The sequence below is a fragment of the Pagrus pagrus genome (assembly GCF_965226575.1).
Source record: "Pagrus pagrus genome assembly, chromosome: 2".
NCBI classification, from domain to species: Eukaryota; Metazoa; Chordata; class Actinopteri; order Spariformes; family Sparidae; genus Pagrus; species Pagrus pagrus.
In genome coordinates this window covers 4,309,716-4,337,615 of record NC_140186.1, presented here as the reverse complement: position 1 = coordinate 4,337,615, position 27,900 = coordinate 4,309,716, and the positions used below count along the sequence as shown (strand labels likewise).

Here is a 27,900-nt window from a genome sequence, read left to right as displayed (position 1 = left end):
TTCATTGAAAAAGTTTACAAAACCTCGATTTGTTTGAATCGGCAGGTCAGACTTCTTAAAGGATTGGAATGAGCCAAGAAAGTTTCCAACAAATTATTTTCCAAAAAAGTTTAATGCTGCAACTTCAAGCTAAATGTATCAAATATTTACCCAAATATATGATTATCTCATATTGTTGGAAAGTATACTATGATTGCTGCTGAAAAATGACATCATCGTGTAGAGGAAAAAGGATCCTCTCTTTCAAACACAAAGCAATGCTGTCCATGAAAAGTCCCTGGACTTTAGTACAACATTAGCAGGTAGACTGGAGCCACTCGTGCACCCAAGACAAGACAGTATGCTCCGAGCTCTCCCTCCATCTGTGTAAAAAGTTTTCTCAGATCAGATTTATATCAGCACCGGAGCGAAGGAAATCGGTGCGACTCGTACTGTTATTTGCTTAGGCATGTTAAGCGATCCCCTGTGATTTCCGCTGAAGTGCTTCAACGCAGCCATGCGTTGTTAGCAGAAAAGCGATAGGCAGCGCCGCGGTGTTTTCTGTTAGAGCAGCAGCAATTCAAGGCCATTAAACATTGTTTTAGGCACAGAGAGAGGTGCAATTTATTCAGCACCATGATCAAAGCTTAACCAGTGGAGCGGGATAACTGAGAGCGAAAGAAGGAGATGGGGAACAGAGAAAATCCAACGAAGGGCACGTACGAGTTGATGAATCCAGATTGACTGAACTCTAACAACCAGGCTGAGGTGTGGATTAAAACAGGCCCTATTAGGTAGAATAAGAAACAAAAGATCAAATGGTGCAGAAAAACAAAGGGGAGAACTTTGTCCTAATTGAGTAGCCTCTAGCCAAACAGTGTTCATTATACCCCTGCTGTACCTGTCTACTTGTAAGTTTCTGTTTGAGTAATTATGTGTTTGTGTTTGTATGTGTGTGTACAGTACAAAGTACCGCTGTCTACTGAGCTATTCTCTTATAGCTGAGCACACTCTAGGGCATAATTGAGCTGGGGTTTTTTCAGCAGATTCTTCCATCCTGAAAATCATAGGGAGGGAATCCACATCAGAGGCGAACTATTAATGTGAAGTGTGTGCGAATCTAATGTAACCACACTGATTTAATCACAGTGGTGTGAGCTGATTAGGCATCGTAACTGGCCAGGCAACCAACATCGCTGCTTTCACCAGCAAAACAAATAATATGTTTCCAGAGACGCAACCCCCAACGGTTTATTGGGCTCTCTGAGGAGAGGGTGAGCTACTTCAGATGCCTTCAGGTGACACATCACTGAAGACCTGACACGGACCCTAACAAAACAGCACCTTGCTGAGGAAGCTATCAATCATCTCAGTCATCTTACATTTGCATTATTTGGAGCCAAACACATCACCAGAGGCACATTACCCAACCTGCAGGGCATCTACACCAGGCAGCGCAGAACCAAAAGAGGCATTTAAGCACCGCAGTAACAGCCAACTGCCGCAGTCAGGAAAATGACTGTCATAAGTCATATGGACACAGTCATAAGGCCCAGCACTGAGGAGCCTCAGGCCATAAGGAGTCTTTACATTGAGGCTGACAAACAACATTGGACCAGTTTTTACACTGCTGTAAGCCTTGAATGTACGTATAATGGGCTAATAACCATGTGCCATCTGTACACAATCAACATCAGCACATTCACACTGCACCATCTGTACCTTTGTTATTCTGTTGTCTAATCAACATTCATTCTTCTTCTTTCTCATCTGCATCTCCACATATGTACGAATCATCGTCTTCAACCTCCAATCATACTGACATGTTGATCATGACAGATGTGGCTTTATCACTTCGCAGACACTGAACGGACAGAGCAAAAATACACTTTAGAGCTTGAATGTAGTAATGTTTTCATCTCAGTTTGGGTCTGATTCAGCATTTCAAACCATTTTCTTTTACTTCTTTGACTTGACAATGGCTGTATAATATGTGCTAAAGGCTCCGATCCAACACACCTCACAGGTGATGGGGGTTTTTCCAGTTGACGATCACAGGAGCACAGATGTTTCCTTTTTAAGAGCTGCATCAATCCGTTCATGACGGCAGGGCCACAAAGTGACCTATCTTAAAATCCCTCATGACAAAAGAATTTGCTGACGCAGATTTGCTCAAAGAGAGCACAGGACTTATTGATGGATTAAAACCTCCATCCCACTAACATCTCTGGAAGGAATTTGGCCTTGAATCAAGAAGAAGATTGAACATTGGATTATAGGGCCGGGCCAGAGCCCGACAAATTCTGGCAGAGTTTGGGTCAATTTTCATGTGTTTGCTTTGGGCTCTGTGCAAGGCTCCGGCTGGGATCCTGGCTCAGGTTGATATTTCAGGCCGGGGCAGGGCAGTGAGACTCTGCCACACACAGGTTGCCTTACTGATAAATGATGCACTGATGCGCATGTGAACCTTACAAGTGTCTGTGAGAGTTATTAGTCTTGCCGTCATTGATGGATCACAAGTCAGCGGGGAATTATCTGTGTTTTACTAGTCTTCATTCTTTACTTGCAGGATTACTCGCATGTGAAACAGCTGAGACAAAAGAATCCATCATATCTGCCATTATGAGTCTAGGAGACTAAGCATTGAGCATCACTGAAGTATGAAAAGTTGTGTTTTTTTTCAAGGTTTGTTTGCTGGAACTGTTCCCTAGCTGGCGCAATAACTTCCTGCAGTCTTGTAATGATGAGGTCATGGATGTATTAAGGGGGGGATTGGTTACAGCAATGGAGGCAGGGCCCTGCTCAGTCCTCTAACAGTTGCTCAGTGTTGGATGAAGCCAAAGAACGTTGACGTCAGATTATAAAATTACCTAGATCTTCTGTGACTTCTACATTTTACTTTTTGGCATACCTTAACTTTTTCTTGCGTACTGTAGTTGGGCTGGGCTGTTCAGACAGAGCGCGTCCAAGGCCGACTCGTAATCTGCAGTGATCGTTTCGGCATCAAGTATAAACCCAGACAATCTACTTATTATAGTGTCACTGCTGTTTGTGATTGTGTTTTGACGTAAGCCTGGATCACTTCCTTGGGGCCTAGGTGAGCCTGCCAAACAAACATTATCCAGGAAATCATTGTAAAAGCACAAGTTTTGTTTCTGTGGGGTTAGCTGTTTATACCTGTTTCCAGTCTTTATTGCTAAGCTAAGCAAAGCTAACCATCTTCTGGCTGCAACTTCATAATTAACACACATGAGAGTGACATCGATCTTATAATCAAGGTTTAAGCAAGAAAGTTCCCAAAATGTTGAACAAACCAAACCTAAAGTAGCGTAGAACTGAACAACTGTATAGTAACCTGCGTCTTATCTGAATTGGGTAACATTTAAATTAACCTAACATGTAAGGTTTTAACATGTATTAAGCTTTAATATCTTTCAAGCCATGTTACATCAAACCCCGGAGTGTGCATCCAAAGCCCAGACTGCAGCAACACGACCAAACTGCATCGACAGCTTAGCTCACAAAACAATGATTGTGTCATTTTCAGCCAGCCTGGATGAGAGCTGACAGCTCGCCGTGACCATATTAAGACATGTTTTGCCCTTGCTGGATTACATTTTTCCCTTAACTGTATTCCACAGTGAGTAATCTCTCTAGTGTCTGATTAAAAGACAGGAGAATCTGCGCAGTGACGTCAAACTTTGATATTAGATAAAGGATTGGCCTCCACCTGAGGTTCAGTCTTTTTATAACAGGAACAGCTCTGTTCCAAAATAAGAAATTCACCACATGACAGAGCAAAGAGACAGAAAGGGAGGAGGCGAAGAAGAGAGAGAAAGGGGGGTTGTTGAAAGAATGGTCACACAAGGAAGGACAAGGACAGTACAAGGTATGGACGGCAGTGGTTATGTGAGAGCAGAGGAGGACAATAACAGGCAGAGAAAGAGAGAATGGATAAATAGATGGCAGAGTGATGGACAAGGCATGTCCCTGAAGACAGAAGAATAAAAGGAGTGGGCTTAAAGAGGGCAACGACATCAAGAGTGAGGGAGAGAGAAGCTGCCATGCAAAATGATCAATGCAGGGGTTTGAACAGATGTGAGGAGAGAAGGTAAGGAGGAGGCCAGAGCAAGAGAGAGGAGAAGGATGAAGAGGAGATGAACACGGGCTGAGAAGAAATGAGGAGAAAACCGGAGCGGTGATCAGAGCAGAGGTCCAAGAGAAGAGAGGAAAAAGGAAGTGCAGGAAGAGAAAATGCGAGTAAAATAAAAGATAGGAGAGGAACAGAAAGGAAGGGTGAGGAAGAAATGGAGAAGGAGAAAATGAGGAGAGGGGAGAAACACAAGAGAGTATAAAAGTAAAGGAAAGGACAGCAGGAAAGGAAAGGAGGAGTGTGTTTGGGGAAGACGTCATTAGAGGGAGTGAGTAAAGGAACTGAAAGAAAAGAAAATGAAGAGCAAGAGGGCAAGTAGAAGAGAGGAGAACGAAGAGGAGGAGAGGGGGGAGTAAATTAGAGAACAGGAAATGAGAAAATGTAGAGCAAAGAGCTGAGAGAAGACTAAAAGGATGAAGGGAGGGAGAGACACAAAAGATGGAAGAAAGGATGGATGGGATAGAGGAAGGAAGAGAGGACGAAGGATGACGTCATGCATGGAGTTCTGGCTACAGCAATGAGATGGAGATATATAGAGACAAAATGGGGACAGAGACGGAGAGAGACGGAGAAAGAGAGAGCCAGGTAGCATCAGACAAGAGGTGTAAATAACTCTAATGAGCCCCTGCAGAAAATAGAGAGCGGACCGAGATCCAGCGACATAAAGGAAAACGAGGAGAGAGGCAGAGCCGGCTGACAGAGGGGTTTGAGTAATGCCATCTCTGTGCCATGCGCCTAAAGCGGGATGACAGGGAGGGAGGGGAGGCTGTGACAGAAAATTGCAGCGCGTGAAGAGGAGAAAGTGATCAAAAGAAAATGAGGAGAGTCAAACAAGGCGACAGAGTACGTGAGAAAAAAGTGAGAGGAGAGACGGAGAGGACGGTGTCTGACGGGACGGATGTGCGAAGAAAAGCTGACGGAAACAGAGGATAAAGAAAGGAAATGAGATGGGAGACGGTGAAAGGAAGACAGACAGAGGTTGAGCGAGGTGTGAGTAATGTTGTCTCTGCGCTGTCGCCCTAATGAGACTCAGGTTTGCTTTATGGATGCATCCTGCATCCCCCAGCAACTTCTCTGTTGGTATCAAGCCTAGATTAATGGGCACACACACCTTCATAAGCACACACACACACAGGTAGGTGCAAATTGCAGAAGGGGAAATTGCAAGCATTCCACTGTGCATAATGCTTAGTACAAGTACCGCACTAAAGCTGTGTAATAATCAATATGGGGTAATTTACATGCCTGCTGCTGTGCTGCAGGCTTTTGTTTTAGTTTAAATGAGCTAGCTGAGACAATGCAGAGCATCAGAACCGAGGTTTTAAGGAGTTCAAATCACACTGCTTGGCAGTTTACCACCAAGCCTATATGAAGATAACTGCATAATGTCTTCTGTGGTTCTGGAGAAGCTTGATGAATCTGAGAACGTAACCTGGATTACGCCAAAGTGAGGTCATCAGGGTCATCTAAACTTCAAAACTATAAATGTGCATCTAAAAGTCTGATTACAAACTAGTGATGTGGAGTTTGAAAGACTATATCTATGACTAAAATCTACTAAAATCTATGAGTGTGCGTCTATACAGTTGCGTTCATTTTTCATGTTCGTCCAGGCTCACAAAACCCAGATCAAACTACCCAAATATGAAGCAAGATTCTGATATTGTATTGACTGCCTATAGCCTCAAATGTCTTCAGAAACACGTGTTAGTAGCTGTAATTTGAGAATATTTGTGACCAGGCCGCCCTAACTATTGGTTGTAGGTCTATCCAGTTGTGTCCAGAAGCATTTTGACGGGTGGACGGACGGGTCAAATGAACCCAGGACTTATGTCAGTATGTAAATAGACATAATGTATTTGACTTTACGAGACAAACCTGACATTATCTTTTCCTGAACCTAACCAAATAGTTTTGTTGCCTTAACCCTGACCAAACAATGACCGCTGACGTGTTACCATTACAAATGTGGAGCTACGTTCAACAGAAGTTAATAGAAATAATTTTCTTATCACCTGAACAAAAAACTGGACTTTGCTGTATGTACTGCACGCAATTCGAAAATATAGTTGTGTGTCCGTACGCAGATCAATGAGAACAGGCTGTTTTCATAAAATACTGGAATACTGAAATAAAAATAGATTCAGCCAATGATGCAACAAAGGACTCTTTTCTTTACTAATTAGTAAATCTAAAAAATAACAAAAAAAATGTAAATTTCCTAATTATGTCAAAAAGAAAAGACTCCCGAGAGTCGCTTTGAGAGTTTCCAGCCCGCGTTCAGTCTTTCATCGTTCACACTGTACTTCTAATCCCAAGCCACAAGATGTGCGACTGTTACACTGACCCAAATATCCCTCTGCAGTTCGTTCGGCTTTGTTTCGTGTTTTGTAACGAAAATTAAGTCAAGCGCTCTATCCAACTATCAAGTGGCTTCTTCAAAGTTTAGCCCTCATGGGGACTGGGCATGGTTTTGTTTCGAACAGGGGAGCTGGATAAAAGTCGACTATACCATAGAGGCTAGGATGAATTTCCGTTCTCACCGATCATCAACATTCATGACAGAACAAAAAGGGAATATTGCTCGAGCTTCTCTTGGGCCATCAGCAGAACATTGTGGTTGTACTGGGCAGGTCCCGGGTGTGAATTGCGTAGCTGGATGAATATAAAGCAGAGGAAATTCTGCGAAAGAGAATACGAGCTCAGCAAAAAATCCTTCCCTAGATAAATACAGATAGAAAAGAGCAAAAGTTGAGTGAGTGCATAACAGAATTGACGTGTTTCAGAGAGTAACCTCTTGTTCAGCTCAGCAATTAAAAAGGAAATTCTGGTCTAATTTTTCATCATTTCCATTCCTCTGAAGGTATTTTTCCCACCAACGTCCCCAGTGTAACCATGCTTTTCAATCCACTTTAGATGTAAAACAAAGATCAATGTTTTTGTTCAGTTCTACTGTATGTAAGCACAATACTGACACATCTGACACGTTCCCTCATGTGTGATGTCTGATGTATGTTATTGAAAACCAGAAGGCGGTGCTGGGGAGCTGACAACCCCTTTGAGGAGTTCCCTGGTTGATGTCATATTAGGCAAAGACAGAGCTGGGAAACATTTGTTTCAGGTTCCCATAATGCGACTGGGGAACATGGGACCTTGGGAGCACATGACTGGTCATTTTTCTATTATGTGCCATATAAAGCTGGTGAACAAAGGACCACGGGAGCACAGGATTCTGGGAATACAGGAATGACTCCATTAGCTTTGGCTAAACTTACGACTGCGTTTTTACATCGAACAAAGATTGTAGATTTTGTCGAGAAGGGATCCTTTAACAGGGAGTGTGGAGATAACTTGATCAAGAACTCTCTCAGAGGAATGGCATGCCATCTTCAAGTCCACATAGGGAGGTGGCCAGGAATGGATGGTCAGGTCAAACAAGCACAGGACTTTCACTGATGAGACCACTGTTGGTGTCAAGTGTGAAAGTGAAAGTCAAAGGTGTGTTATTTTAAATCACTAGCTTCTTTTAGTTATATCACACACATAACACAACTGAGGTAACATAATGTAACTGAATTTGCACAAGCAAGGTCGTTATTTTATGCCCAACCACAATGTTTTTCCAAACCTACCCAGGTAGCTCTCTTGCCTAAACCTAACCAAAAACGACAAAAGTCTGAAAAGCCGATTGCTGGTATGCTGCAAGGGAACAATGAGGTTGTGTCAAGTATTGGATGTGAAAACTGTATTAGGGTACAAAGATACATACTAAACAAACAAAAACTGCAGTTGTCCATGTCACAACGAAGACGAATGACAGCTCGGAGAAAACCAGAACCTGCAGCAGCTGTTCATTCATCTTATACTGTATAGTATGCACCACAGTCTAGCGATTTACCATAAGAGTCTGGAACAAATTACAGAAATCATGACACATTAATTTGTTTTGTCTTAATGGACTACTTTCCCTTTTCACACAGCAAAGGGTGTCAGACTGTGGGAGAGTGTTACTGTGAAATCACTGAGCAGTTCAGGAATACAATATGTGGGAAACCACCTGCAGAGCTTAAACTAAACATGACTACATTAGCTGTCTTTATTTCCAACGCGTAGTTTATCATCACTGCACAGTAGTGTTGGCATTCAGCCAGTGATATTTAGGGGACACATGGCCAATTATGCTGTTTATGTCCTCGTCAATTAATCACTCGAGTAATTTGTTTCTTTTTTCTGTGACCTTTAATTACCTTTTTTTATTAAATTGATTCAGTTACAGCTTCATTGTGTTGCATCTCGGTTATTGATCTTGTTGTAATGTCATTGTGAGTCTTGATTGTAAAACAGATACTACCTGAGTCAACGTCAACATACAGTTATACAAATATATATTACGTAAGAGGTGAAAAATGTATTCAGCAAGGGTTTAGGAACCATACTGGGGGTTATAGATGGAGGGTCCAGTAGAAGTTAATAAAATGTGGACTGTAGATGGTTTGCAAGCAGCCAGCCGCAGGGCAAATTTGTATATTTATTATATGACCAGGGGAGAAGAAATGCAAAATGAGAAATGCAAAAGTGGATTAAAGAAAACAGCAGCAAATAACAGCACCCAGAAGGAGGGGAAATGGATAGTGAAAAGCCAGCGTGGCAGAAAGGAGAAATGCTACCAAACAAAGAGGGGGTCTCCACTGGACTGGATGGCTGATAAATTGAGATGGAGCGGGGTTATTATAGCAGACAAAAGCAACATGCGGTGAGAGGGATGGAGAGACGGTGGCGACGGATGGTGTCAGAGAGGGAGCAGTGCGCTTGGTCAGTGATACTGATGGAGGGAAAACATGCAGAAAGCAGGGTGGCAAAGAGAAGACTAACTTTATTATTTAACCAAAGAGCAAAATTTAAGCATATTTATTAAATCTGAATTGTGTATGTTCCCACCAGCTCCCTTCACGTGTCATTATGTCAAGATACACACAGCAGTGACGCAAAATTGATGTTATAGAAATCACATTTCCTTGATTATGTTTTGGGAAGCAAGACATGACCTGTTTCACTCAGCCGTCATCTCATTTTTTCCACCGCCAAGCAAACAAACTTTCTTGACATGTATGTTTCTTATATTCCATGTTTTTTATGTGCAAATTGAAAATGTGCAGCAGTAGATGATGTGAGAAGAAGCAAGTGGAGAACCAGAAAGTGCCAGAGAATGGAGGGAAAGCCCAAGTGACAAAGAAAGAGGGAGAAGGCAGGGAGAGGGACGGAGCCTGAGACATGGTGGCAAAATAATGAAATAGTAATGAGCTGAGACCTGACCTCTAGGAGTCATATTTAACGACTGAACGACACGAGAAATTCTATGTGTGGATTAAATATTAACACAGCGAGGGGTGAAAGAGATGAAACCCTGCTACTCTCTCCGTCTCTCCCTTCCCTCCCCGTCTTTATCTCTCTTTCCCATCCAAGATGGAGATGCTCGAGAGGGAGAGGGAGGGTTGGAAAATAAGGGGTGTAGTGAGGGATGGCGAGAAAAAGGAGGAGAGTGTTAGAGAGAAAGAAGATGAAAAAGTCCGCGCTGCTTTTTTGGCAACCTCGATGTTTGATGTAGCAGAGTCATTAAAAGTGGGCGAGTCATCCCAACTCCATGTGGGAGCCCATTACACCAGGCTGGCTTAGGGTTGGAATAGGACTCATTTTTACACTGCCCCTGCCTCTCTCTCTCTCACTCTCTCTCTCTCTCTCGCCTTTCTCCTTCCTCCCTTGTGAAACCTGGCAACTTTAAAGGGAATGATCTGTAATTAGTGAAGTGATAGCGGTGCTGAAGGGCGGTGTGGCCGACCGAAAATGCAAGGAGGCATTGTTACAGGGTGAGGAAAAAAAGCTTTCCTCTGCTGTCACTCAAAGCAGAGAGAGGTGAGCGAAGTGAGAGAGAGAAAGAAAGAGAGTTGCATAAGAAAAAAAAGGAGAGAGGGACTCTTGGGGCTTATCTCTGCTACAGGCTTCAGATGCATGTTAACACATGAAAGGACGCCTCCGCCTCTATAGTTGCACATCACTGACACATGTACAGTCGCACACAAACACACACGAGCATGCGTTCGGTGATGAAACGCTGTGCAGCCCTGCCTTTCTGTACATCTCCCAGTAGTTCTCCAACAAAGCACTGAGATACATTTGTATTCATAGTGCGCTCACATGTGTATAAGCATCTTTGTGCTTCTGTACCTGTGAGGACCTTCAGTGAGAATATACGCCCCAGCCCCTCGCCTACTGTACATGAAATATTTTCTAATTAGCAGTTTAAAGAAGTGAGGACAGAATAAAATGTCCCGACACGTCCTCATGCCTAATCTGCAAAAACCAACAGCCCTTTGTCATGCTCCTCTGCAACATAAGGTACCCCTGAGCGCCTATATGTGATGCATTAAGCCTTTCGTCTAGAAAGCCTTGCTAATTCGTCGTTAACGTTGTGAAACTTTGGCACTGGGGTTAGGTTTAGGCAACTAAGATAGCGTAGTATGTGTGACAGTTAGTGTGACATGCCACTCGACACCTAAATACACACCCCTTGGCACTGTGTTGCATTGTATACTACTTCTGCAGGAGCTGTTGTTCTGAGCGTCTCATATTGCCGCTGATGGGATTACATCGGTATTAGCTGAAAGCCTGGTGTGTCTCATACAGATACTAAAAGGTACCTCTGTGAAAGGCTGAGGGGTGTGACAAAACATTGGTATTTGAAGACCTGGAAATGAGACATAGTGATGCGTAAGAAAAGCGTGGTTAAAAGGATTCTCAAGCAATTAAGTATTGCATTTTTCTTATCTTTGGAGACTCAGAAGAGACAGATTTAAAGAAATAATAATGACAGTCGAAGCAACAGAGGCCAGGATGTCGTGATCTTTAGTCTGTAGTCCTACATTTCCCATGATGCACCTTTCATTACACCTGCCATGCCTGGTAAACATGCATATATCCACACTACAGACAGTGTAGATGGGGGATAGAGCTTCCAGATCTGGGAAGTAAAGCCGATGCAGAAGATCCTGCAGTCTTACTATTGGCCAGCAGGGGGCGACTTCACTGGTTGCAAAACAAAGTGCAAATAAGCTTCTGCTTCATTTATCGCCTCAATAAACAGTTTCCTAAGAAGTTTATGGTCTAAATCTCTAGTTTCAGTCTTCTCCAATAGGGCATGATGTTCTTAGCAGGGTATGCTTAAGAGCGTGGCTACCTCGTGATAGACTGGGTGGTGCCATGCTGTTTCTACGGGTTTTGAGTCGGATCCAATCAGGATATCCTTCCCAGCTCCACCCCTTTCATCCAAATATGGGGTTCAAAAAAACGAGGGTGGGCATAAAACCAAACTCACAGTTTCAAAATGGTGGTTCACAAACCAATGAGTCACGTCCTGGTGGGTTTACACCTGCTCCAGACCACTCAGTTAGTAACAAGGGTATTCTGTTAATAGTCTCCACGATCAAGGTGAGATAATGTTAATGAAGTCATCAGGGAGATCTTTGGAGACTTTGCTGTCCTCCAGAGCCCCGGAGGGCATTGTGCAACTGGAGTGTAAACGTAGATTAACGTGTACAATCGAGGGATTTCCTTTTAAATGCAGGTAATGATGGTGGTCAGGGTTTAAAGAAAACGACGGGGACCATGGTCGCCTGTGTCTGTCAGACCAATTCATCCATCTACAAACTCCTCTCTATGAGGTCACGTGCACAGCGTCGCAGTCATTATCCTTATACACATAATAGGAGTAAACACAGGTTGTTTTAGTTGTTTGAAAACCAAATCTGTGCTCTTATTATCTGGTGACGAGAGCCTCCCCCCAAAAAACCCTTAAATTGGCTCTCACAAAGATACAGAGTGATGTAAATATTTTGCATAAATATATGTTGCTGCTGCATTCGCTGGTTTACACTGTGATGGATGTAGCTAAAGTGCTCTGGCATCATTTGAACATTGCTCGCTCATTAACCTCGTGGTTCCAGCTCTATTAAGATGGAGGGAATCCATTTAGCTCAGCTTGGCTCCGCACAAAAACACGCACACACTCACAACCACACACACACAGAACACATATTTATACATCACAAACGTATTTCCGAGCAGTGGGAACCATGCTGGGAATGCAAATGTGGGAAAAAAAACAAACACACGGGCATAAACACTCATTCATATACATACTCCAGCACAGAGAATTAACATGCACGCTGATGCACAGATACATACAATCAAGAAAAACACATAACTCACCCACAAACAGTCTGGCATACAGTCAGACAGCCGCATTTCACAGCAGTTACGACTATGTGGGGAATCCACTCAAATAGTCGAACACACACATGAACATGCACACAGGAAGGAAGGGACACCATGCTGGGAACACACACACACACACACACACTGTAAGAAAACACATTTATAGGCATCATGTGTCACCAGTGGAAACGCACTACGTCTTAACATCTCTATCACTTTGTCACTCCTGCACATACACACTCACACATGTACGGGTGCCTATGGGAGCTCTGTATGTAACATCTCTATTACCTCGCGGCGGTACCTCGCGGCAGTATTATGCCATTCTGCACACACGCCGCACTGTCTAATCCGGTTAGGCGTGTCGCAGCTGAGGTTTCCTTCTGAGTAAACAGCAAGTTGAAGCGTCCACATAAAAGGCCTCACTACGAGAAGGATTAGGGCACTTTTAACCATTTACAGGATTACGGGTGGTATTGAACGCAGCCCTCCCTGAAGGTACAAAGCCACTGGAGGTTTTGTTCCCCCTACTGTTTGTAATTGAATGCTAAGCTATCGCTCGGAGCGTGTCATTACAACTCTATTGAATATCTGTAAGCATTTGGTTTGATGGCAAATTATGCTGTGGTAATGGAATATTGTCAGAAATGGGAAGTGAAGCCCTTTAGAGAAAACATGCAGCCTTTTGAAAGGTAATCTTTGGGAACACGCAGCTTTCTGTATCTGCTGTTCATTCTGCCTGCCATTGTCGTTTGTTGCTTACCTCCTGACATCTGTGTATCTGTATCTGCTCCACTCTAAGACATATCTGCCGACCCTCGATCGAGGACGGATATACTGAGATGGGAGCCTGGGAATAGTGTCTATGGAGACCCCCATTATTATGCCACCGTCTAGCAAAACAACCAGTCTCTTAAGACATCTGTGTCCTTTCCTACACAACCTGTGTTCAGGTGAAGTCTGTTGGCTCATTGGTACCTCTTTCAGAAAAAAAAATCATACTTTAGAGGGACTGGAGTTGTGGTAAATCCATAGCTGGCTGGAGTGAAAGACAATTGGGATTGTATTCTGTGCTCCCCGAAGCCTTCGCATTGAGAGATCTTACATGATGGCCTCAACAGTTATAGTTACACAGGCGATGCTAGTTCATGTTGGTCTTTTCCTGACAATTCATTTCATATTTTTAATTTTTCTTGTACTATTGAACCCTATTCTAAACCTGGTGTTTCATTCTCATGATGTTGAGGGATGTTTTCAATCCAAAGCCTCAGTTGTTATGTTTCTGCAAACCACCAACGTTGCTTTTCAACAATTCATACATTTAATTTCTATATTATGTGTTTATAACTTTAAGATTTATCAGGTTTATGAGCGGAGTTTCATGTCAGGACGGGGAGGAAGTGTTGGTGGAGTGGGAGAGATTACTGCCACGGTAGAGACCGCTGTTCAAAACAGCATCCAGATATCTGTGAGCACGAAACCACTGGATATTTTTATTGAGACATCGGGACACTTAGCAGTTGTTTTCATGGGGACAGAACCAGGTGAGCCAAAACGCCTCAATTTGGAAATTCATTGTCGACTGCCTCAACATTGAATGGTTTTCTTTCACTCATGCGGTGAGACTCATACTTGTAGGTCTGTTTCTGTCTCACTCATGACAGCCAGAGCAGTTATCTTGAAGTCGCCAAGACAACAATCAATCATGAGACTTGATTTTCTTGGAAAAATATGCTGAGAGCATAACATGACAAACTCAAGCCCAACAAGCAACAACAGATGGGCATACTGACCTGAATGTGACATTCCTTAGTAATACTAACACAATGTAGTGTTCAACTTTACACGCATTAAGGTTAACTAAAGAATGTTAATCAGCCTGCAAGCTGTAGCCACACATTTAGCCATCGCTGTTGAAAGTTTGTCTCATGTAGAGCTGTTCAGGCGTCTCCGTCACTAACTACCCAGCATGGTCTGCCGTTGGCGAGGGAGAGGAGGGCTCTCTGCATCAGCTGTGTGCTCGGCCACAAGTGGTATTTGAGACACGACGTACTCCGGTGTTAACTCAGTTCACATCAACAGTCCTACATGTGGCAGGGCTTTGACGCTGAACTTGCCATTCAAAAGACCCTTTTCTTTCTCCATTTCTGCTCAAGGTTTCGTTTCTGCCTGCCATCCACAACGTTACTGCTGCATCGCTTCCCCCCAAACTACGATGCAGGCAGAGGCTCATAATCATAGAACGTGCGTGCCTTAATTGCGCGTCAAAAACAAATCAGATATGCTTTAACACGTTACCATCGCATTACCTTTGACAGCCCTAAAAGAAACACAAAGTTGCAACATAGTTTTAAACATACCCATGGTGTGCAGAAGAATACATTTTAACACCCAATTACCAGAATAAATGTTGGCAGTCAGGGGTTATGTCCTGAGCCACGGTCACAGATCACTTTTAAATTTGAAAAGGTGTATTCAAATGATATTGAAGCTCCCTGGTCCGGCCTCTCTGTCTCTGCCTAATGCATCACCAAAAAATTAGCTTTTACTGACAGGGAGAGAGAAGCAGCAGTGCCTTCCCTTCACAGTGTTATCCAATAGTAAAGGTGTCATTAGTAAATTAGCAGTTTGGTTGATTGATATTGTAATAGGCTAATCAATAACACTGCATTCCCCTTTTGGTTATTGATGCATAGACTGCAGCACCTGCCAAGTTCCCTTCTCTCTCTCCACCTCCTGCTCCCTCTCGCTCTATAGCTCCTTGCTTTTTATTAAGCTATTTCTCATTTTGCTGACTACATTACTGTTGTACCTCTCCCGCAATGCCCCTGCTCTGTTGCCATCACCCTCAAGGCTCCAGGTCCTTTTGAGTTTAGACTTGAGTATATTTACCTTTATAAAGCTGATAAAGCAGACGTGAAAGATAAAAACTCCTTTGGGCATTACTAAAACATCTCACCTCGAACAAAAGAAGCAATGAATGGTAGACAAATAAATCGCATAAGAACACTTTCCGACACAAGCAAGGACACAACAGACATTATAAATGACGAATGAGTCAAATAAAGAGCTAATGTAGAAAATAAGGTGTTCTAGATATGCTCAAACATAAAAACAGCACTGACTGTTTTCTGCTTTTTAAACTGGCGGGGTGTGTTTGTTCCGATTCCTGTGTTTTACACAAAATAGGGCTGCACTATAGATTGATTGAAAGATACTGCAGTAAGTCCGATTGTATGTAAGCTTATGAGAAAATGACTCTACCTCTCCCTTACCCCAATCAACAGTTTCCTAATGACTTTAAGGGCTTGTGAGTCATGATCCCATTAAGTGTAAAAAGCAGGGTATGCTTGAGAAAGTGGCTACCTTGTGATTAATAAATTGCTGCTACTTCTCTTTGGGTTGCCACTCAGATCCAATCAGGATATCGAGCTCCATCTTCTCATCCAAACATGGTCACTTTTGGCCCTGTTACGAGTGGGTTTACTACATACTACATTCTTCATCACATGACGTATTTGTTCAACTTTGACCATCAGCCAAAAGCAGCACTGACATGTTTGGAAATGAAGAAGCAATTATAGATTGCTTTATCTCCATTACATTATCCCACTATCAGATTACAAACTAAAGCATTGCTTGTTTAACGTTTGGAAACGATCATCAGTGTCTGTGTATCGTCCAACAGAGCGCAGGACAACAGCAGGAAGAGGAGAGGTGGACCACGTGTTTACGATATCGATGCTTGCTGCTAAAAACACTTTTAATATGAAGAAGCCGACCATGTTATCTTCACCGTCTTGTTGCTGCTTTGATGCAAATTCAAAAAATGCACTAATGCACTACATGTTTAAGTATATATGTAAATAAATAACTGTATAGATGGTCTATGTTTGTTTAGCATGAAGGAGTTAACCTTCATTTTGTCACGCAGCCCTGTGTTGTACAGTCACATTCAGGTGTTTTTATTACTGCTGTCAATATGATCAGATTTTGATTTCCATATGAAGGAATCACTTTGACAACCTTCGTACTTAAGTTACATATTAGCACAGATAGGGAGTTCATCGTATGCGCTCCTTTATTTTATATTCTAGACAGCATCATCTAGTCTAATGAGAGACGATCAATCCCATGCTCAGTGGCGTTTTCTATTGCTGGTATAAGACAACTCGCCCTGACAGCTACTCTATATTCAAAGCATTTTATTGCTTTCCAACCCTGTGAGTGTTTACTAATGCGGCACATCTGAGGCTCCTGCCATTGTCTCAGTCATGTAACCCTTATTTTCGTCCCTTTGGCGTCTTCTCTTATGGCAAATGCTTAACATCATGGTGTCTGTATAAGGATGGAGGTTTCCTTTGGCGAGGATAAATGGTATTGTTTTTTTGATAACAATATCTGACATGCGGAGCTTTTGTTGACGTATGCAGTGGGGGGACAGCAGCCATCGTTTGTATAAATAGTCTATGGGTTCAAAATGTAAACGAGCTACAGAGAGGCACAGAGGCTCTTATAGAGAACAGGGGGCGGGCATTTCCTGCCTCAAGTCCTCTCCAGATGAACAACTCGTATAGAAGAGATAACAAAAGCTCCCAGTGGCGACCATGTCGCATATAACAGCAGCGTGTGTGATGAATATTAGGTGCTGCTATCATGAAATGGAATACATGCATAGATATCAGGGAGTTATATGCAACTGTATTGTATGTGGGAGAGTGAGATATGCAGGAGGGGAGATTTAGAGCAGCGAAGAGGAGGGGAAGGAACTTGAAGAACCCCCCACTGAGACAGATTTCACAGAAGCAGCTTACTTGCAATGTTTCACTTACAGCTGCAGTCACATGTTGGCAAATGACGTAAACAACGGCCCACACAACACACAGCCACACAGCCACACACACACACACACACACACACACACACACTCGCTCATAAACACACAAAGACCAGTTTCCACCAATCTACTAAATGTCTGCTCAGGCATGGAGGCAAACACAACTGTCTGATCTGTTTTGCTGTCATCACCCCCCCGACACACACTCTCACAACAAATGGCCTGCACACTTTAGGTCCATTATGGTGAATTACAAGCAGGCCCATTTGAGAAACATAATCTTTTCTTACAACATAATCAGTCAAAACATCAAAACATTACATTCAATTTATTCTAATGTCCTTAAGTAGACAGCTGTTGCATGAAATATTCAACTCGCTCAGTGTTTTTGTAAATTGTTTTTATTGCATCTCAGGATCTGATTAGGATAGTTACCATGCACTCACAATGCGTTTATACTGAAAGTGTGATCCTCGTCGAGCCTCATGATCACCACTCCAACTAAAGTGAGAGTGGGTGAGAATCTACAGGCAGGGCCATGTTATCAGTCAGCTCAGATTGTCTGTTTCTGAACCTGTTCTGCTGTTTTTATGAATGAATGTCATCACGGATGGTACTTTAAAGTGGAGTGACGGGAGCAATCGTTGTGTAGTAAGTTTGTACGTTTCATACATAGTGGAAATATTGAAATGTTGCTGTTTTTTTACATTTCAATTTACAATTACATGTTGTGACAACACTGTGGTTAAGGTCTGGCTAGGTTTAGGCAGAAAAACAGGGTTAGGGTTAGTAAAAGATCATGTTTTTGCTTAAAATAACTGGAAATGTCCCAACATTTCCTTAAAAATATCCAGTTTTATTGCCCCAAAGAGGTCTGCATAAACGCCTATGTCTTGATAAATTATCTGTTATGCTCAGGTTACATGTTTGAGTTTACTTTCTTATAAAGATCAGGTGATGGTGGTCGCAAGACAGGACTTTCTCCAGCTGTGTTTGTAAGACATTTTAAACCAAATGCGGTCTTTTCCTGAACCTTACCAGACTTTGAGCACACTGTTGTTGCAACATAAAATCGAAACATCCAGTTGCAATGTAAAGAAACACAAAGTTTAAACATATTCATGGTTTGCAGCAATGTACAATACCAACATTTATTCAGGCGGGAGGGTTTCAATCCCGACTATATCCTGAACACAGGTAAAACTAATGAGCATCAATAACACAGTCCTGTGCCCAAGTGTTGACACTCTTCCCCACAACTGCACACACTGACGTTGTCACAATAGTCATAATAATACTTCATTATGTCCGTGATCTCTGTGCCACGGTGACCTGATTTACAATAATGAGAGAGCTGGTGGTAAGCTGTAATAAAACACCCTGCTCACACCACTGATGGTTGTATCTGAGCTGGTATCTCCTTCTTTAACTTTGCTGTTTTATTAGGATCATTTGGTTTTACTACGAAATTCAATCAGATGAAATCACTTTTGCCTTACAGGATTTTAATTTTCCATTTTCTCAAACAGCAGCAGAACTGCTCTCGCTGAGGCGGTGCACAGTACAATCCAATCGGAGTATTGCTGCGCAGCACGAGCCTTAAAAAATATTCTATCTTCCGCCCAGCGGCAAGTGAAAACACACTGTTAATATGCCCAATTTACTGCGTTTTTCTACAATCCCACTGTTACGAGAGGCGTTATGTAACTTTGCAACACTTTCCAGCAGCTTTTGACTTCACACGCTCCTCAATCCCTCTCGCTTCTCTCTTCTCATCCCTTTATCCCCCTCCGCCTCGCTCTCCGTGTCCCTCACGTTTCTTCTCCGTCTCCGGCTCCTTCCAGTCATCTTCAGCCTCTCTCGACCTCTCTCTCTCCCCCCCTCCCTCCTCCTCGACCATGGCTTCACGCCTCATCGCGGCCACAAATCTTTCACGCTTCTGCTCTTTCTTGACTTTTCTCGACTGTCTCCTCCCACCGCACCCTGGTTTCATCGCATCTCCTTCATCTTCACCCCTCTAATCTCCATCCACCCTCCCTTCCCCTCCTTCGCGTGGTTCAGGCGTTACACACTATGGACTGTATGAATTTCCACAACAATGAGAGGGAGGACAGGAGGGACAGTCCGACCCCCTCGCTATCTTCTCTCACTCATTTTACCTCTTTTTTTCTCGCTCCCTCTCCAGCTGCCATGTTAAACCTCAGTCTTTTTCATCATCAGGTTGTCACAGCTGGTAAACCGAACTCGTCCCAGTGTGCTCACTACGTAGAACTGCATCTTTACAGTCATTCAGTCGTTTCATTGTTTTTCCTCTGTTTTTTCCCCTCGTTTACGGGTTTCCACAAAGGGCACTTCTGCAGGGATGGATTGTTGTCAGTTGCAGGAGGTGAACTTATGACTTGTGCTTCCTGGACTCTGTCTAATGGCCAGTTACAAAATTAAAGCTATTGAGCTGATGAGGATTGTATTTTAATAGCCTTTTGTAGTCCTCACGAGCAAATTCCCTAATTAGAAGCAAAGTACTTAATGCTTCAAAATTGAAAGTGGCTAAAACCATTTTGTGTTAAAAATCATTTTGTACAACTTGGCTTTTTATTGGCCGGTATATAATTAATAAGACAAAGTAGAAGCCGCACTGTAAAAATGTACTTCAGCTATGAATCTTGGCAGCTTTTTTATTTGGCTGTAATTCTCTTTATGAAAATGAGTTTTGGCGACAAACTCTGTTTGTTCTTTATTAATCTCCTGTGATGCTATTGCAAAATCTATTTATGCGAGGACAAAATACTCTGGAGTTGTCAAGGCCTGCTGACGGAGAGGGAGCCACCTTATAGTATTATTGTGCGCTCAATTAAAGTGGTAATTGACTGAAATTAACATTTCGACTCAGTTTCATTTGATGCTCTCATACTCCCTCTGTTGATACGTTTTATATTCACAGACCACCCCCATGTCTTCCTCCCTCAGCCCGGTCTTTCCAGGAGGGCTGGTTTAATTATGTGCCAGGGCCTGTCAGCCTCTTCTCTCCCTTCAGTCTCTCCCATCTATCTCAATTCCATTTCTGTGAACAGTTCCCATCACTTCCCGTCACTTTCTCTGCTTGTTTTCTCTGATTCCCCAAGCTACACATTGGCTCCCTGGCAAGTCATCTTTTCCATCTTCCCTTACGTCCGTCCTTATGTCCATCCATCCTGTGCTGCACTGATCCACTACAGACCACGGCAGAAATGGATCTGGGTGTCAGCTTGGCTCTTCCTTTGTATGTGTTCAATGCGTTTTCATCTTCACGTTTTCCCCAAAACCAGTTATTACCTCCTTATTATCTTTTTGGTCCAGTTTGTTTGTCTACTTGTTAACAAGGTAACCCAAAAACAACATTTTATGTAATTTTGCTGACAGTTAAGCCATTGGGTGGCACAACCTCTGCAGTTGTGTCCCTGAACACAAAAACACCATAATCACACACCTTCACACATTTTATTCAACAGAGACACTTCCCTACGGATATGTTTTCAGGCATACAGAGATGCTTTGAATAATAATTTGTGTCAGGCACGATGTTTCCACAATAACACTTGTGGAAAATGCTTAAAATTACCTCTACTCCTTATACCCCATTGAAAAATCCAGATTTTTATGATTGTGTATATATTGGTCATTTCAAAAGTTTAACAGCCTGATACAAGATGTCGCCTACTTCACTGAAAAGACTATTCACAGATTCATAAATACGACCACATAGGATGGCTTTGAAAGCAGCTTATTACAACCCATATTTCAGTTTATTATTATGCAGTGACGGCAGCAAAGGAGGAAGTCAGGGGATTTAAATTTAAAAGCAACAAAGTATGCAAAGGAAGGAGGATGTGATGGATGGTTGAGTCAAACAAGTACAAGACTTTCACCTAGGAGAGTTATTTTAACTTTGTATCGTACATAATACAACTTAAGTTATGTATGTTCAGTGGGTATGTAAGTTTAGTTACATAACTAATGTAGTTTAACCCATACCGAGATGTTTTCCTAAACCTAACCAAGTACTTTCATTGCCTAAACCAGCGACTGTATGATGAAGGTCTGGTACGACACCGGTGTGCTGCAACAGTCTTTTAAGGAGTCATTGGCATTCAACCTATTTTTATGAGGATGTGTCATAAGAGCGTTGCATTGCGTTGGACCATGGCTACCTCTATATTATTGTGTTGCCAATCAGTTATGTTAATGTATTTAATATGTCAAGGGCTGTATGTTCAACACTCCAGTAGAGCACCTACGCATCCGACAACAGTGTTGTATTTACAGTTTTTATGTGGTGACGTATTTGTTACATCACCTCTGGATTCGTTCCCTTTTTTCACGAGACTAATTAGCATAACCTAGATGCTGGCTGAGGAAGTGTGCCAAGCTTGAAACGCATTTCAATCCAGAGTAGCTGCCAGTCCAAGCCCTTTCTTACTCTGTGTTTTTTTCTGTGCCTACATTTATTCATACATTGAGCAGATTAAATTTACTCACTGTTCTGCATTTGACTGCTCGCCATTTAATGGACTACTGCACTTTTCTTGAATGGAGTCTTGGTTTTGTGTGACTCATTGTAACCCTCAGTCAGTAGGAACGTTTTTTTCATCCCAAGAAAATAGCTGTAAGAAATAATTGGAAAGCAGAATGTATTTTCTCCAGGCAGAGTTTTTTTTTTTGTATCTCTCAAATATACCTCAATTTCTTTAGTAATTGTATTTGTGGCATCCCTACAATATACCGAAGCTATCATGACGTATTTCAAAATAAGAGGCCTCAGAAGACAATTTCAATTGAACAGCTGCATCCTTCCTTTGATGTGAAAATTATAGGTCTCTTTACTTTGTTGCACCTGTTATTTTCCCCATCTGTAAGAGCCCAAGATAAAGATACAGATCTACAGAAATACTCCTTCTGCTCTAGCTTTGGCCTTCTCATATCACTCAAACCGGCCTTGCTCTTAACGGTTCCCTAACTACTGCTCCTTGTTTTTTCCTCAACTTTTTCCTCCTCTTCTCTCCTCCATCTTTTCATGTCTCAGCAGCTGTGATCGAGGCAGCCCCCACCACATTACTGTTGGATGCATTTGCACTTCAAAAGTGATGGAGGGACAGAGCAAGAGACACATACATACTGTGAGACGAAAGAAGTTTAAAAAAAACTGTGTGGGAGAGACGGAGTGATGGGCTATGGAGGCCAAAGTCTGGAAGGGTAAAAGGGATAGAGTGCAGAGAGCATGGCAGCCATGGAGGAGGGAAGATCGAGACAATGGAACAAAGAAAACAGAAGGAGTATTAAAAAAGCTGTAAATTGTCTGGAGGACAGAACGGATGGATGAGCGACATACTGGTGAAACGGAGGACAACCAAAACGCACCAAAGTTAATAAAAGCCAGAACACCACTGTTAAAACCAAACCTGAAATCTTACTCATTCGTCAAAGGAGAACTAAGCAACTTCATCTGCAGCATCACCAAATTTGCTTTGGATAATTACACACCTCACTGCCCAAATCCCACTTTAACCAATGGTTATTAGCAAGATTGTTACTCCCCCACAGCACATGCTTTATCTGTGGGGGTTTGATAGGTTTGTTGATTAAATCCATGACTCAGTGATTACCTCACCAGCCTGGTAAATATTTTACTTTCACCTTGTCTTGGAAGAAGAACTCTCTACTTATTAGGAGATACTTATCGTTTGTCCTGGAAGTTGAATTTCTTCCAACAGGGCATCCAACATTTGGCATCTCCTGCTCCAACCACGATCACGATTCTGGTTTGGCATGGCCTCCATATATGGATCAGACCCTGCATATGCTGGACTCAGCTCTGTCCTATTAGCTAGCTCACTTTTCTTAATGTAAAAATGTGACAGCGTTTGTTTATGTCAATAACAGGCCACTGTACTTTAGAAAGACCGCTTCCGAAAGAAGTTGCTGTCGTTGCAATACTGGCTGCCAAAATATGTCAAAGTTGCCCTGATGCCTCTTTAATTACCATTGGCTCTTTGGCTAAACTGAATTCAGAGGAAGATCTCACAATTAGTGGTAAAATTGCACAGCCAGAAAGGAAGCCAATGTTACATTCATGATATTCAGTGTCATTCAGAGTGTTTTAGAGTGCTTTTTTTTTTTTAAACCCCTTTTGATTGCGAAAGCTCCAGTTTCAGAAACAGTTACACAACTGCTCCCTTTTGATGTTTCGATTAGATGTCTCTAACTTGATGTTTCCTTCATGTTCGCTCCCAAACATTGGTGCCCAAACCTTTTCCCTCCCCTGGCTCCAGAATAGGCGTTGCCTCTGACCAGAACCCAGACTTCCTTGGTCAAAAAGGGGTAAAACTGTTCCTCTGCTCGCATTCGAAGTTATGAGAAAGCTCCCACTTTGGGCCACTAAAAGTCATAGCAGCAAGGAAAACCAAGAGAGTTTGTCTGTGTGAACATGTGTGTGTATTAGCTTACCTGTGTGAACACAATCACCTGGGTATGACAGCATTTGATAACACCTGGGCTGACCACCAGCAAACCGAGTAATGAGCACCTGCGGCAAGAAGAGAGAATAATAGCCGGTGAGATGGGATTTGAAATGGATTAGAGGCAGTGCTGAACAAATGGGTCTTGAGTCTGGACGTAAATACTGGGACACTGTCACAAAACACAAGAGAGCGGCCTGCTCGTTCATCACAAAACTTAAAGTTAAAACTTCAACTTTCAGGCTTTATGTTCACACACTGCACAGTGATGTACGTTTGCTGCCTTCCTGACAGATAAGAAAGGCAGGAGGACTGCAGATGTACGGAGGAAAAAGATGGATGGTTGAATGTCAGCCATCCTCTGCTGGGGTTATCTGAAAAGGCTCGCCGAAAAAAAATGGGTTTAAGACTGCAAGTCAGGAAACTCCCATCAGTCATGGTCCAACTTTCTGTTTACAAAAGAACCCAATTACTCGAATGGAATGAATACTCTGAGAGATTTGCATATCCATTTTGCCAATTTTCCAACGACTTATAATTCAATATTGATATTAATACCCAGTAATGAAAGTTGATCCAAATGCCAAGAAAAAGACTTTCCACTGCTCCACAGAACATCATTTATTTATTGTTTATGCAAGCAATAAGAGCAGTTTATTTGGAATCACAGAGACGAGGAAGTACAAGTTGTTAAATTGAGCATCTTTATTACTGTAATTTGGGCTTCTGCCCAACTGCCCACAGGTTGAATACCAGCTGGCAAACTTTAAGGCTGTATACAGAAAGGAATAACAATCTGTCTTTCCTTTTCCTCATCTCCAGTGGACCTGCTCATTAGCAAATGATGGATTGCTGTGGATGCACTGGGCAGCTCCTCAATGGGTATTGCAAAAATGTAGTTTTACATGAGAGCGTTTTTATGTTGAATGAAAACTTTCAGCTTTTCTGTACACAAGACTGCCTCAGGACCTCCTTAACCATTCAAAAATGTTTGAAGTTTAGTCCAGTTCTTATGGCTTTATCTCTTAAGTATTCATCTGAGCCGACGAGGACGGCGCTACAGATTCTGTTTATGTCTCTTATCAAATAAAGGCACAGTGATCGGTTTTTGATAAAAGGAAATTAATGCTGACATCAGATAGCAAGCAATTCTCCACACTTGGAAAAGCCTAAAACGGCAAAGTCGACTGAGGCTAATCTAGAATCTGGACTGCTGCTGATTCTCATCTATCTCCTCCTGTGTTCTTAGCTGGTTTCAACATCCTGAGAAAAAAGGGACTGTGCTTGTAAGTCAATCATGATTAGCTTGAGTTACAAGAAATGTGATCAGATTGAGTTTGACTACCCCTCGCTGCGAAAATGTCAGAGCAGGCAGGATGACAGGTTAACAAACCCTCCGTCCAATAAATGAGTGACTTGAGAGTCCATGTGACCTTTGTGTACAGACCTTGTGTTAATGGCTGCGCTCCACAAAAAAATCAGAGCAGCGCAGCGCCGTGACTGTGGTCAGAGTATTCACTCCATCAATCTTGCTTCTACACATGAAAAGGTTTGACTGATAGACGGCTCGAGTGGCAAGAAACCAAATGCCACATGTACCAACAACAGCACACCTGTCGCAGCCCAGTGAGCATTTATTTAGAAGGTATGAAGGTCAAAGTATGTCTTGTCTAAAGCTCTGCTAAGATTTTTAATATTAGCAGCATTTATTAAATATTAGCAATTATTAAATTTCAATGTTAGTTGACATCTGCCTCAAATAAATATAGTCCTATAAAAGGTATATGCAACCTAGACATCTAAAAACATAAAGCTTCAGACATATTTGCTCCAGTTTAGATGTGAATGTCTGGGCGTCTTTTCACCTGTAAATGTGTATTTGAAAGGCTGATTACGGCTGATTCTTGATGGAAAATGTACAATACTGTCTTCCTTAGTGTCCAATAATGGAGAAAGAAGATGTGTGACTGTAATTACAAAGTTTGTCACAAAGAATGGCAGTTTGAGACAGACTACCCACTGTTGTTCATCAGCTGAAAGAGATTTAAGGTTTAATTTGTTGCCTTGTGCAATGCCTGCACTATATTTCAGATGGCTTCCCAAGCTTTGATACGACTAGAAGTGGAAATTGATTTCAGAATCATTTTTCGTAAATTCAGTATATAGATTCACACTCACTGACAATTTAGTTTGTGTTTTGACCGTAGTCTAATGGCCGTCTTCACTTAAGTGTGGACTAAGAACATTTAGTCAGTTAGTGTTTAGTTGCTGGTTTGATCGTTTTTCTTCTCACGTCGTGGTTGTTCATAAAGGATTTCCAGTCTGTGGGTAAAACTTTTAGGCAAGGAGTAAAAGGAGTTTCTTAATATACTAAAGACTGCTGTGGCACGAAAGCCAGTTCAGATAGAGCCTCCACTGAATAGACCTACGACCAATCACAGCAACTAAACGTGTCACGTAGCGCTGAGTAACACATGCAAGTTGGTGCAGTCCTTGGTCCTTTTTCAGGCATGAAAAAAATGATGGCCTGACCAAAAACATTGTGAAAACATTTGATGTGAGAAATAAAGTAACAGAATCTTGATTCATATTTGATCAGCACCAGTTTGATCTGTGTTTAATGAGCCTGGATGGACTGCAGACCGACCTATTGCAGAACCGATCAGAGCATCAAAACATGTGACTGTTGAATTCTGCACGACGCTTCACTGTCAGCTTATCAAACCCGAGGCCTGGTCTGGGGAAAACCCGTCAGACGTGAGATCATAGATTCGTCTGGTTCCCGTGTGATCCACTTGTGCTGGGAGTCAGGAACATAACCCAACAGAACACACTTAAAAAAAGACAAAACTCAGGTTTGGATCCAACAAACTGTGATCAAAACTTTACTGTTGGACCCCGTTTTTACAAATTCGACTTGGAGCGCTCCAGTATCAGTATGCCTTCTTATCACTCGTCTGTGTAATTTGTCCCATTAGGATTCTGTCCCTGTAATCCCCAACTATCGTCACAGGTGGATGCTTACTTCCACTTTTCACACAGAAACAAGATAAGAAGTTTGGGAGCGCCTCATCTCTATTTTCAAACACTCTCCTGGCTCCTAAGTGCTCAGTGAACAATCAAGATTCTCCGCTGATAGCGTCGCCTCGGCCCAGATTTATCTTGATTGCCATCCAAAAGCTTGTTTTTCTAATGGGAGTTGGAATTAATTTTCATCCCCCTGTCGAGCAGAGCAGGTTGGTTCGCTGCGGATAGGAAAAAAAAAATATCTTCAGAGACTGAGATGGGGGGGAAGATGACAGGAAGAGACAACCAGAGAGAGTAAAAAGGGGACATAAGAAAACAGAAACTGATTGAGATGGAGAGATTACAGGGTAACAATCAGAGGAGGCAGGCCGAGCGCGGAGTTTCTTTAAATCCTGTTTTACTGATTTTCCTTGTTTCCTCCATTTTGCTTCCTCCCTTCGCTGGGAGGCATGTTGTGTCTTGCCGACTCTCCCTTCAAACCCTTCACGAAAAGACTCTTTTGATCATATCTGACAGAGCAGCTTTCCCTCCACATATACCTCTGCCATCATCACTCTCTCTCATATCCTTCTCGCTGTCTCTTACTCATTTCTCTCCCCTTAAAAACGTTAACCGTTTTTTTTATCACTTTTCTCCTCACGTTTATCTGCTTCTCACCAATTTACTGTTTCTCCACCTGCCTCCCATCTTGTTTTTTTCTCTCACATTGCCTTTTGCTCTACCTCTACCTATATGTCTCTTGCTCTCTCTGTCAATTCAATTTGATTCAATCCACTTCGGTCTATTGTAAGTGAATGTTTGATGAAAGGTACCGCTGAACCACACAATTGACTGAAATAAGGAAATAATGATCCGGTTCACTTTAAATATAATTCTAAGAGTGCCTGTGCCCTGGATCTGATATCAACCTGTTTTGCTGTACTGTAATTGCAGAACAAGAACATATGTTTAATAAAAAATTAGACAAATATAGAAACATACTAACAGACGACTAATACGGGAATTAAACGAAAGATCAATGTGGAATGCTTTGTGGTCTCAGCGTGTGATCAGATCACTTCAGTCCTTTTCCTTCTTCTTTGATTCAATTTCAGAGGCATTAAGATTTTTTTCTTTTTTATTTGAAGGATAAATAAAGAAAATTA

At 42.3% G+C, this 27,900-nt stretch overlaps 1 protein-coding gene across 1 annotated transcript in view; it reads right to left on the bottom strand.

Moving 5' to 3' along the window:
* elfn2a (extracellular leucine-rich repeat and fibronectin type III domain containing 2a) overlaps positions 1-27,900 on the bottom strand; it is a 247,834-nt gene that overhangs the window by 89,101 nt on the left and 130,833 nt on the right. The window contains exon 3 of the mRNA XM_084378707.1: positions 23,718-23,796. The gene's annotated coding sequence lies outside the window, so the exon portion shown is untranslated. The remainder of the gene's footprint in view (positions 1-23,717; positions 23,797-27,900) is intronic.